Source organism: Triticum aestivum, chromosome 2A (assembly GCF_018294505.1).
Source record: "Triticum aestivum cultivar Chinese Spring chromosome 2A, IWGSC CS RefSeq v2.1, whole genome shotgun sequence".
NCBI lineage: Eukaryota > Viridiplantae > Streptophyta > Magnoliopsida > Poales > Poaceae > Triticum > Triticum aestivum.
This window is the reverse complement of record NC_057797.1, coordinates 182966985-182978850: the sequence shown is the minus strand read 5'-3', so window position 1 is coordinate 182978850 and position 11866 is coordinate 182966985.

The window sequence follows — 11866 nt, the reverse complement described above, 5'->3', positions numbered from 1 at the left end:
GTCGCCGGCGGGTCCTCCGGCGGCCGGATCCGCCCGATCCGGCCTCCTACGACTTCCCCAGCGCCGCCCCGCGCCTCCTCCGGCGAAACTCCGGCTGGCCATCCTCGGATTGCATGCGCCGCCATCTACAGTACAGCTACAGTGCGATCCAGATCTGGATCGGGGTGAACAGTAAACCCTAATCCAGAGGTTGATTTTTTTGTCTAAGTCCCGAAATTGCAGATTCAAGTGCCCCTGTTCGTAGCCCCAGAACTTTGCATCCGTAGCTCCGATTCATGCATATCGCATATCAAAATGTTCATCTCAGAGAGTACATCATTTCATTCCATTGCATCATTTTCATTAAAGTTCATCTTGATGCCCGAAATGCTATTAGAAGAGGGCTACTTGAGTCAATTGTCAGATCTGCTACTCCGTTTAGCACTTTTGTCATTTTTGCCATGATTAATGTGTGCATGATATGCCCGTGAGTCCTACATGTGTTTTGTTAAGGGTTTTTTCATCTCTCCAGAGGTGCAACCCATGTATTTTTAGGATGTGTGTGGTGACTTGTGCAAGCTTGCAAAGTGGTGCACTTGCTAATTCTGTTTTCAGGGACTTAGTAATTTCACTAAGTCCTGGGATTGTTTATCTCACGATGCCATATGTTCATGTTGTTTCCTAGTGATCCGTGCCTCTTTTGAGGATGATCAGTAAAGGAGTTTTGTTAATCTTGTAGTGCTCTATCCATCCATGTCTTTGTTTGCAATTATGGAGCACCCTAGCTTGAGTCAATCGAGCTCTACTTTTGCTTCGTTGCGAATCTGGGCAGATCGTCAACTTGTTTGCGATTTTGCCGATGTTATTGTAGTTGATCCGTGCATGCTATGCCATTGTTCTTGCCATGTTTTGTGCCTTCTTAAGGGGTGTATGCTTGTCTTGCCATGACTTGCACCGTGGTGAGAGCATCGAGCTCGTAAACATGCCTTCGTGAGTTATGTTTCAGCATGTCCTAGTTTTCACTAAGTCTGAAAACTGATTATGTTTTTGCTATGTTCGTGTGCTTATTAGTATATTTTGTGATCCCTTTTGGCTCAAGGTCACTAAGGGACTTTTGTTAAGCTTGTTGAGTAGCTCCATGCCATGTATTTCTTTGTCATGTTCAGGTCCTGTAGCATGTTGTTTTGTTGCTCCGAAGAGGGCTATATGATCTGAAATTCCAGACATGTGTTAATTTCACTAAGTCTGAGATCTGTTTTCCATTTGCGTTTTGCCATGCTTGTTTGAACCTGTTAATAGATGAATTGGCCATAGCTCAGTGCTAGACTTTTGTTAAGCATCTTGAATGCTTCCCTGCCATGTATTTTGATGCCATGTTTGGGTGCTGTAGCATGTTCTTTTCGTTGCATTTAGATGCCTACTTGCTGTAAATCGCAGACCGATGTCATATTTGAATCGCTTGCCATTTTCAAACTGTAACTCCGATTCCGGCGTTCTTTATATCGTTTTCAAGCGATTTCATCTCATCTTTCCAGTGGCACACTTGAATTTCCATGTTGAGGCCAGGTTCATGCATTCCCTGTCATATCTTGCATTTTGCATCCCGCATCGCATCCCGCATAGCATATCATCTTTGCATCGTGTTGTTTGAGTTTGCACGTGGTTGATTGTATCCTTGTTGCTTGTTTGTCTTGTTTGGGTAGAGCCGGGAGACGAGTTTGCTAACGAGGAGCCCGTTGAGTTTGCTTTTGAGGATCCAGACAACTCTGACAACTGTGCAGGCAAGATGATCCTATCCTCGAAATCACTACTATCTTTGCTATGCTAGTTTGCTCGCTCTTTTGCTATGCCATTGCTACGATGCCTACCACTTGCTTGCAAGCCTCCCAAATTGCCATGTCAAACCTCTAACCCACCATTGTCCTAGCAAATCGTTGATTGGCTATGTTATCGCTTTGCTCAGCCCCTCTTATAGCGTTGCTAGTTGCAGGTGGAGATTGGAGGCCGTTCCTTGTTGGAACATCATTTATTTACTTGTTGGGATATCATTATATTGCCTTGTTATCTTAATGCATCTATATACTTGGTAAAGGGTGGAAGGCTCGGCCTCTCGCCTAGTGTTTTGTTCCACTCTTGCCGCCCTAGTTTCCGTCATATCGGTGTTATGTTCCCGGATTTTGCGTTCCTTACGCGGTTGGGTTATAATGGGAACCCCTTGATATTTCGCCTTGATTAAAGCTTTTCCAGCAATGCCCAACATTGGTCTTACCCTTTGCCACCTAGCCTCTTTTTCCCTCGGGTTTCCGGAGCCCGCGGGTCATCTTATTTTAAACCCCCCCCCCCGGACCAGTGCTCCTCTGAGTGTTGGTCCGACCGAGTAGACTGCGGGGCCACCTCGGGGCAACTTGAGGGTTGGTTTTACTCGTAGGATGTCTCATCTGAATGTGCCCTGAGAAAGAGATATGTGCAGCTCCTATCGGGATTTGTCGGCACATTCGGGCGGTGTTGCTGGTCTTGTTTTAACCTGTCGAAGTGTCTTGAGTTACCGAGATACCGAGTCTGATCGGAATGTCTTGGGAGGAGGTCTATTCCTTCGTTGACCGTGAGAGCTTGTCATGGGCTAAGTTGGGACTCCCCTGCAGGGATTGAACTTTCGAAAGCCGTGCCCGCGGTTATGGGCAGATGGGAATTTGTTAATGTCCGGTTGTAGATAACTTGAACCTTAATTTAGTTAAAATGAATCAACTGAGTGTGTTACTGTGATGGCCTCTTCTCGGCGGAGTCCGGGAAGTGGACACGGTGTTGGAGTAATGTTTGCGCAGGTTGCTCTCTAGATTCACGCTCGCGCTTTGTCTCCTCTTCTCGCTCTCTATTGCGAATAAGTTAGCCACCATACTTGCTAGTCGCTTGCTGCAGCTCCATATATTTACCTTGCCTTACCTATAAGCTTAAATAGTCTTGATCGCGAGGGTGCGAGATTGCTGAGTCCCTGTGGCTCACAGATTACTATTCCACCAGATGCAGGGCCTGATGATTCCTCTCCAGGAGACGCGTATGAGCTCAAGTGGGAGTTCGACGAAGACTCTCAATGTTACTATGTTTCCTTTCCCGACGATCAGTAGTGGTGCCCAGTTGGGGGTGATTGGGACCGTGTCGCATGTTGGGTTCTCTTTTATTTTGGCGCCGTAGTTGGGCCATGAGTGTTTGGATGATGTAATGTTATTTATGTACTTGTTTGACGTGGCGAGTGTAAGCCAACTATGCTATCTCCCTTTTATTATTTATATTACATGGGATGTTGTGAAGATTGCCTAACTTGCGACATATGCCTTCAATGTGATTATGTCTCTAAGTCGTGCCTCGACACGTGGGAGCTATAGTCGCATCGAGGGTGTTACATAACGGTAGCAAATGGTAATGATAACAAAAGTAATGTTTTTGGTATTCTGTAGTGATTGTAATAATAGCAACGGAAAAGTAAATAAGCAGAGAGCAATATATGGAAAGCTCGTAGGCAATGGATCGGTGATAGAGAATTATGCCGGATGTGGTTCATCATGTAACAGTCATAACCTAGGGTGACACAGAACTAGCTCCAATTCATCAATGTAATGTAGGCATGTATTCCGGATATAGTCATACATGCTTATGGAAAAGAACTTGCATGACATCTTTTGTCCTACCCTCCCGTGGCAGTGGGGTCCTAAAGGAAACTAAGGGATATTAAGGCCTCCTTTTAATAGAGTACCGGACCAAAGCATTAACACATAGTGAATACATGAACTCCTCAAACTACGGTCATCAGCGGGAGTGGTCCCGATTATTGTCACTTCGGGGTTGCCAGATCATAACACATAGTAGGTGACTATAGACTTGCAAGATAGGATCAAGAACTCTCATATATTGATGAAAACATAATAGGTTCAGACCTGAAATCATGGCACTCAGGCCCTAGTGACAAGCATTAAGCATAGCAAAGTCATAGCAACATCAATCTCAGAACATAGTGGATACTAGGGATGAAACCCTAACAAAACTAACTCGATTACATGATAAATCTCATCCAACCCATCACCGTCCAACAAGCCTACGATGGAATTACTCACGCACGGCGGTGAGCATCATGAAATTGGTGATGGAGGATGGTTGATGATGACGACGGTGACGGATTCCCCTCTCCGGAGCCCCGAACGAACTCCAGATCAGCCCTCCCGAGAGAGTTTAGGGCTTGGCGGCGGCTCCGTATCGTAAAACGCAATGAATCCTTCTCTCTGATTTTTTTTCTCCTTGAAACTGAATATATAGAGTTGGAGTTGAGGTCGGAGGAGCTCCAGGGGCCCACGAGGTAGGGGGCGCGCCCAGGGGGGCAGGCGCGCCCCCACCCTCGTGGCTAGGGTGTGGGCCCCCTGGTCTTGATCTTTTGCTAGGATTTTTTATTATTTCCAAAAATAGTCTTCGTAAGGTTTCAGGTCATTCCGAGAACTTTTGTTCCTGCACATAAATAACACCATGGCAATTTTGCTGAAAACATCGTCAGTCCGGGTTAGTTCCATTCAAATCATGCAAGTTAGAGTCCAAAACAAGGGCAAAAGTGTTTTGGAAAGTAGATACGACTGAGAAGTATCAACTCCCCTAAGCTTAAACCTTTGCTTGTCCTCAAGCAATTCAGTTGATAAACTAAAAATGATAAAGAAAAACTTTTACAAACTCTATTTGCTCTTTTTGTTGTAAATATGTAAAACTAGCATTCAAGTTTTCAGCAAAGATTATAGGCTAACCATATTCACAATAATGCATAGGTCTCATGTTTACTCATATCAATGGCATAATCAACTAGCGAGCAATAATAATAAATCTCGGATGACAACACTTTCTCAAAACAATCATAATATGATATAACAAGATGGTATCTCGCTAGCCCTTTCTGAGACCGCAAAACATAAATGCAGAGCACCTTTAAAGATCAAGGACTGACTAGACATTGTAATTCATGGTAAAAGAGATCCAGTCAAGTCATACTCAATGTAAACTAACAGTAATGAATGCAAATGACAGAGGTGCTCTCTAGCGGGTGCTTTTTAATAAGAGGAGGATGACTCAACATAAAGGTAAATAGATAGGCTCTTCGTAGAGGGAAGTAGGGATTTGTAGAGGTGCCAGAGCTTGGTTTTGAAATAGAGATGAATAATATTTTGAGCAGTATACTTTCATTGTCAACATAACAACCAAGAGATTGCGATATCTTCCATGCTACACACATTATAGGCGGTTCCCAAACAGAATGGAAAAGTTTATACTCCCTCCACCAACAAGCATCAATCCATGGCTTGCTCGAAACAATGAGTGCCTCCAACTAACAAGAGTCCCAGGGGGAGTTTTGTTTGCAATTATTTTGATTTGATTTTCATAAAGCATGGGACTGGGCATTCCAGTGACCAGCCATTTTCTTGTGAGTGAGGAGCGAAGTCCAGTCCTCTTGAGAATAACCCGCCTAACATGGAAGATACAGACATCCCTAGTTGATACATGAGCTATTCGAGCATACAAAACATGATATTTATTTGAAGGTTTAGAGTTTGGCACATACAAATTTACTTGGAACGGCAGGTAGATACCGTATATAGGTAGGTATGGTGGACTCATATGGAATAACTTTGGGGTTTATGGAGTTGGATGCACAAGCAGTATTCCCGCTTAGTACAGGTGAAGGCTAGAAAAAGACTGAGAAGCGACCAGCTAGAGAGCGACAACAGTCATGAACATGCATTAAAATTAATCAACGCCGAATGCAAGCATGAGTAGGATATAATGCACCATGAACATAAATATCGCAGAGGCTATGTTGATTTTGTTTCAACTACATGCGTGAACATGTGCCAAGTCAAGCCACTCGAATCGTTCAAAAGAGGATACCACCCTATCATACCACATCACAACCATTTTAATATCATGTTGGCACGCAAGGTAAACCATTATAAGCTCCTAGCTAATTAAGCATGACACAAGAAACTATGATCTCTAGTTGTCATTGCAAACATGTTTATTCATAATAGGCTGAATCAGGAATGATGAACTAATCATATTTACAAAAAACAAGAGAGGTCGAGTTCATACCAGCTTTTCTCATCTCAATAAGTTCATCATATAATCATCATTATTGCCTTTCACTTGCACGACTGAACGATGTGGATAATAATAATAGTGCACGTGCATTGGACTAAGCTGAAATCTGCAAGCATTCAATAAACAGGAGAAGACAAGGCAATATGGGCTCTTTTGTCAGATAAAAAATAATGCATATAAGAGCCACTTTAACAATTTAATCATGATCTTCTCCTATCGACCCCCAAAGAAAGGAAAAGAAATAAAACTATTTACACGGGAAAGCTCCCAACAAGCAAAAGAAGAACAGGAAATCTTTTTGGGTTTTCTTTTTAATTACTACTACAAGCATAGAAATTAAAACTAGCTAAAATCTACAACTAATTTTTTTGGTTTTTCTTAAGGTTCAAGAAGAAAGCATAAAAAGGAAATAAAGTAGCATGGATATTACAATGAAAAGGTATGAGCACCGACATCTAGCAATGAGTGTGTGAACATGAATGTAATGTCGGTGAGAAATACGTACTCCCCCAAGCTTAGGCTTTTGGCCTAAGTTGGTCTAATGCCACGGATGGCCTGGCGGATATCCAAAGTTGTAGTTGGGGTCGTACTGAGATGCATCAATCATTGCATCGTGGGCTGCAGCTTGGAGGCGAGCTATCTCAGCCCTCCTCTTATACTCTTCTGCCTCCTCTCTGGTTATAGAATATCTCCCCTTTGCCTGAAAATCAAAGAAAGTAGAAGCGGGGAGAGCGACGTGATAGGTGTGTCGTCTGTCAAAGATTAGTCGGTACTGGAGGAACTGATCATTCCTCTCAACAAACTAATGACGAACCAGCCTCATAATCCAAATAAGCAGGGGGCAACTCAATATCATCCTCACGTATGGTTATACCAAGAAAATTAGCTATGCAGGTTGCATAAATTCCACCAAAGAAATCTCCATTAAATCTATTAAGATGCAACCTGCGTGCAACAATGGCTCCCAAATTATAAGATTTATCTCCTAACACAGCACTCCTAAGAACACTGAGGTCAAGGACACACATGTGACATGCTTCATCTTTACCGTTAATGCATCTACCTACAAAGAGAGCAAAATAATGTATAGCAGGAAAGTGAATGCTCCCTATGGTAGCTTGTGCTATATATCTAGATTCCCCCACAGTTATACTACTAAGAAAATCTCTAAATTCAGATTTGCGAAGTTCACTAGTACTACCCCATTGTGGAAGTTTGCAAGCAGTGGTAAAGTCCTCTAAGTCCATAGTGTAAGAATTTTCATAAAGATCAAACAGGACAGTTTGAGAATTACGTGAAGATGAAAATTCAAACCTCCTCACAAAGGAGCTAGTGAGATAGTGGTACTGACAACATTTTTCTTCCTCGAAGCTCACAAGATCAGCATTACGTAAATATGCGTTAAATTCTTCCTTAATTCCTGCTCGATCCATGAAGTCCTCTGAAGGCCATTCACAAGGCCGCACTGGAGCATCCCTTGGTGGCTCATCATCAACATCACGCATTGCAAACATGGGTCCTTGTTTCCTTGAAGAACCACCTTGGTACATTTTCCTAAACATATTTCTTCCCCTGAAAAATTTCTGAAATTTTTAGTAACTTCAAAATAAAAGTGAACCAAACTCAACAAAATTGATAGCAACTACTCCTACAAGTGCCTAGAGCCTATATCATGCATCAAAACTACTTGGAACCATATAAATTTGACATGCAAGCTCAAGAACATGGTCACCTAGGCAGCACAAATTTGCAATGAATAAAGCACTAGAACAAAAACTAATTGGACCAATGGAGGAGTCACATACCAAGGAACAATCCCCCAAAGTAGTTTTGTGAGAGGTGTTTTGAGCAAGGAGATCAAAAATCACAGCAAAATGAGCTAGAACTCGTGCTTGAGCTGGATAATGGTGTTTGTGGGAGGAAGAAGGAGTGTGTGGGTGCAGGAATAAGTGGAGGAGGGCCACCGTGGACCCACGAGGTAGGGGGCGTGCCCAGGGGGTAGGGCGCGCCCTCCACCCTCGTGGCCAGGTGGATGCCCCCTGCTGTGTTCTCAGTGCCAAATATTCTCAAATATTCCAGAAAAAATCATATTTAAATTTCAGGGCATTTGGAGAACTTTTATTTTCGGGGTATTTTTGTATTGCACGGATAATTCAGATAACAGACAGAAAACACTATTTTTACTTTATTTAATATAAATAACAGAAAGTAAAAGGAGGGCACAAAAGGTTGTGCTTTCTAACTTCATCCATCTCATGATCATCAAAAGGAATCCATTAACAAGGTTGATCAAGTCTTGTTAACAAACTCATTCCGAATAACATGGAACTGGAGAATTTTTGAATAACACTAGGTTACCTCAACGGGGATATGCATATCCCAACAATAAGAATATCATATTTCTTCTTAACAGTAGGAAGAGGAAATTCAAAACCTCCAAAAATAATTGATGGAAATTTTCCAATAGAATTAATACTGTGGACTTGAGGTTGTTTCCTCGGAAAGTGTACCGTATGCTCATTACCATTAACATGAAAAGTGACATTGCCTTTGTTGCAATCAATAACAGCCCCTGCAGTATTAAAAAAGGGTCTTCCAAGAATAATAGACATACTATCGTCCTCGGGAATATCAAGAATAACAAAGTCCGTTAAAATAGTAACGTTTGTGACCACAACAGGCACATCCTCACAAATACCGACAGGTATAACAATTGATTTATCAGCCATTTGCAAAGATATTTCAGTAGGTGTCAACTTATTCAAATCAAGTCTACGATATAAAGAGAGAGGCATAACACTAACACCAGCTCCAAGATCACATAAAGCAGTTTTGACATAGTTCCTTTTAATGGAGCATGGTATAGTGGGTACTCCTGGATCTCCAAGTTTCTTTGGTATTCCACACTTAAAAGTATAATCAGCAAGCATGGTGGAAATTTCAGCTTCCGGTATCTTTCTTTTATCAGTAACAATTTCTTTCATGTACTTAGCATAAGGATTCATTTTAAGCATATCAGTTAATCGCATACGCAAAAAGATAGGTCAAATCATTTCAGCAAAGCGCTCAAAATCCTCATCATCCTTTTTCTTGGATGGTTTGGGAGGAAAAGGCATGGGTTTCTGAACCAATGGTTCTCTTTCTTTACCATGTTTCCTAGCAACTAAGTGTCTCTTATCATAACGTTGATTCTTTGATTGTGGGTTATCAAGATCAACAGCAGGTTCAATTTCTATATCATTATCATTGCTAGGTTGAGCATCAACATGAACATTATCATTAACATTATCACTAGTTTCAAGTTCATTACCAGATTGTGTTTCAGCATCAGAAATAGAAATATCATTTGGATTCTCAGGTGTTTCAGTAATAGGTTCACTAGAAGCATGCAAAGTCCTATCGTTCTTCTTTTTGTTCCTTTTAGAAGGACTAGGTGGATATATATTATTTCTCTGAGAATCTTGCTCAATTCTCTTAGGGTGGCCTTCATGATACAAAGGTTCCTGAGTCATTTTACCAGTTCTAGTAGCCACTCTAACAGCAAAATCATTATTCTTACTATTCAATTCACTGAGCAAATCATTTTGAGCTTTAAGTACTTGTTCTACTTGAGTGGTAACCATAGAAGCATGTTTACTAATAAGTTTAAGTTCACCTTTGACATTAGCCATATAATCACCCAAGTGTTCAAGCATATCAGCACTGCATTTTAATTCTCTACCAAAATAAGCATTGAAGTCTTCTTGCTTAACCATAAAGTTATCAAACTCATCTAAGCATGGGCTAGCAAACTTAGTAAATGGATTTCAGCTTTATCATATCTATAGAGAGAATTTACCTTTACTACCTGTGTCGGGTTATCAAGACCATGTATTTCTTCAATAGGAGATGGATTAAAATTATGCATTTCTTCGGCAGGCGGTAAATTAAGACCATGTATTTCTTCAATAGGAGGTAAATTATTAACATCTTCAGCTTAATACCCTTTTCTTTCATGGATTTCTTTGCCTCTTGCATATCTTCAGGACTGAGAAATAGAACACCTCTCTTCTTCGGAGTTGGTTTAGGAATAGGCTCAAGAAGTGTCCAATTATTTTCATTAGTCAACATATTATTTAATAGAATTTTAGCTTCATCCGGTGTTCTTTCCCTGAAAACAGAACTAGCACAACTATCCAGGAAATCTCTGGAAGCATCGGTTAGTCCATTATAAAAGATATCAAGTATTTCATTTTTCTTAAGAGGATGATCAGGCAAAGCATTAAGTAATTGGAGAAGCCTCCCCCAAGCTTGTGGGAGACTCTCTTCTTCAAGTTGCACAAAATTATATATCCGTTAAAGCAGATTGTTTCTTATGAGCAGGGAAATATTTAGCAGAGAAGTAATAAATCATATCCTGGGGACTACGCAGACAACCAGGATCAAGAGAATTAAACCATATCTTAGCATCACCCTTTAATGAGAACGGAAATATTTTAAGGATATAAAAGTAACGAGTTCTCTCATCATTAGTGAACAGGGTGGCTATATCATTTAATTTAGTAAGATGTGCCACAACAGTTTCAGATTCATAGCCATAAAAAGCATCAGATTCAACCAAAGTAATTATATCAGGATCAACATAAAATTCATAATCCTTATTAGTAACACAGATAGGTGAAGTAGCAAAAGCAGGGTCAGGTTTGATTCTAGCATTAAGGGATTGCTGCTTCCATTTAGCTAATAACCTCTTTATATCATATCTATCATTGCAAGCTAAAATAGCTCTAGTAGCTTCTTCATCCATAACATAACCCTTAGGAACAACAGATAATTCATATTTATTAGGGGGAGAGTCTTCATCATCAGTTTCGTCAATATTATCAGCTTCAATAATTTCATTCTCTCTAGCCCTAGCAAGTTGTTCATCAAGAAATTCACCAAGTGGCACAGTAGTATCAAGCATAGAAGTAGTTTCATCATAAGTATCATGCATAGCACAAGTGGCATCATCAATAACATGCGACATATCAGAATGAATGGCATAAGCAGGTTTAGGTGTCGCAAGCTTACTCAAAACAGAAGGTGAATCAAGTGCAGAGCTAGATGGCTGTTCCTTACCTCCCCTCATAGTTGAGGGATGAATCTTGGTTCTTGGATCTTTCAAGTTCTTCATAATGATAATCAGATATAAATCCCAATTTACTCAAAGAATAGAGCTATGCTCCCCGGCAACGGCGCCAGAAAATAGTCTTGATAACCCACAAGTATAGGGGATCGCAACAGTTTTCGAGGGTAGAGTATTAAACCCAAATTTATTGATTCGACACAAGGGGAGCCAAAGAATATTCTCAAGTATTAGCAGTTGAGTTGTCAATTCAACCACACCTGGAAACTTAATATCTGCAGCAAAGTAATATGATAGTAGTGGTAACGGTAGCAAAAGGTAATGATAACAAAAGTAATGTTTTTGGTATTTTGTAGTGATTGCAACAATAGCAACGGAAAAGTAAATAAGCGGAGAACAATATATGGAAAGCTTGTAGGCAATGGATCGGTGATAGAGAATTATGTCGGATGTGGTTCATCAAGTAACAGTCATAACCTAGGGTGACACAGAACTAGCTCCAATTCATCAATGTAATGTAGGCATGTATTCCAAATATAGTCATACATGCTTATGGGAAAGAACTTGCATGACATCTTTTGTCCTACCCTCTCGTGGCAGCGGGGTCCTAGCGAAAACTATGGGATATCAAGGCCTCCTTTTAATAGAGTACCGGAC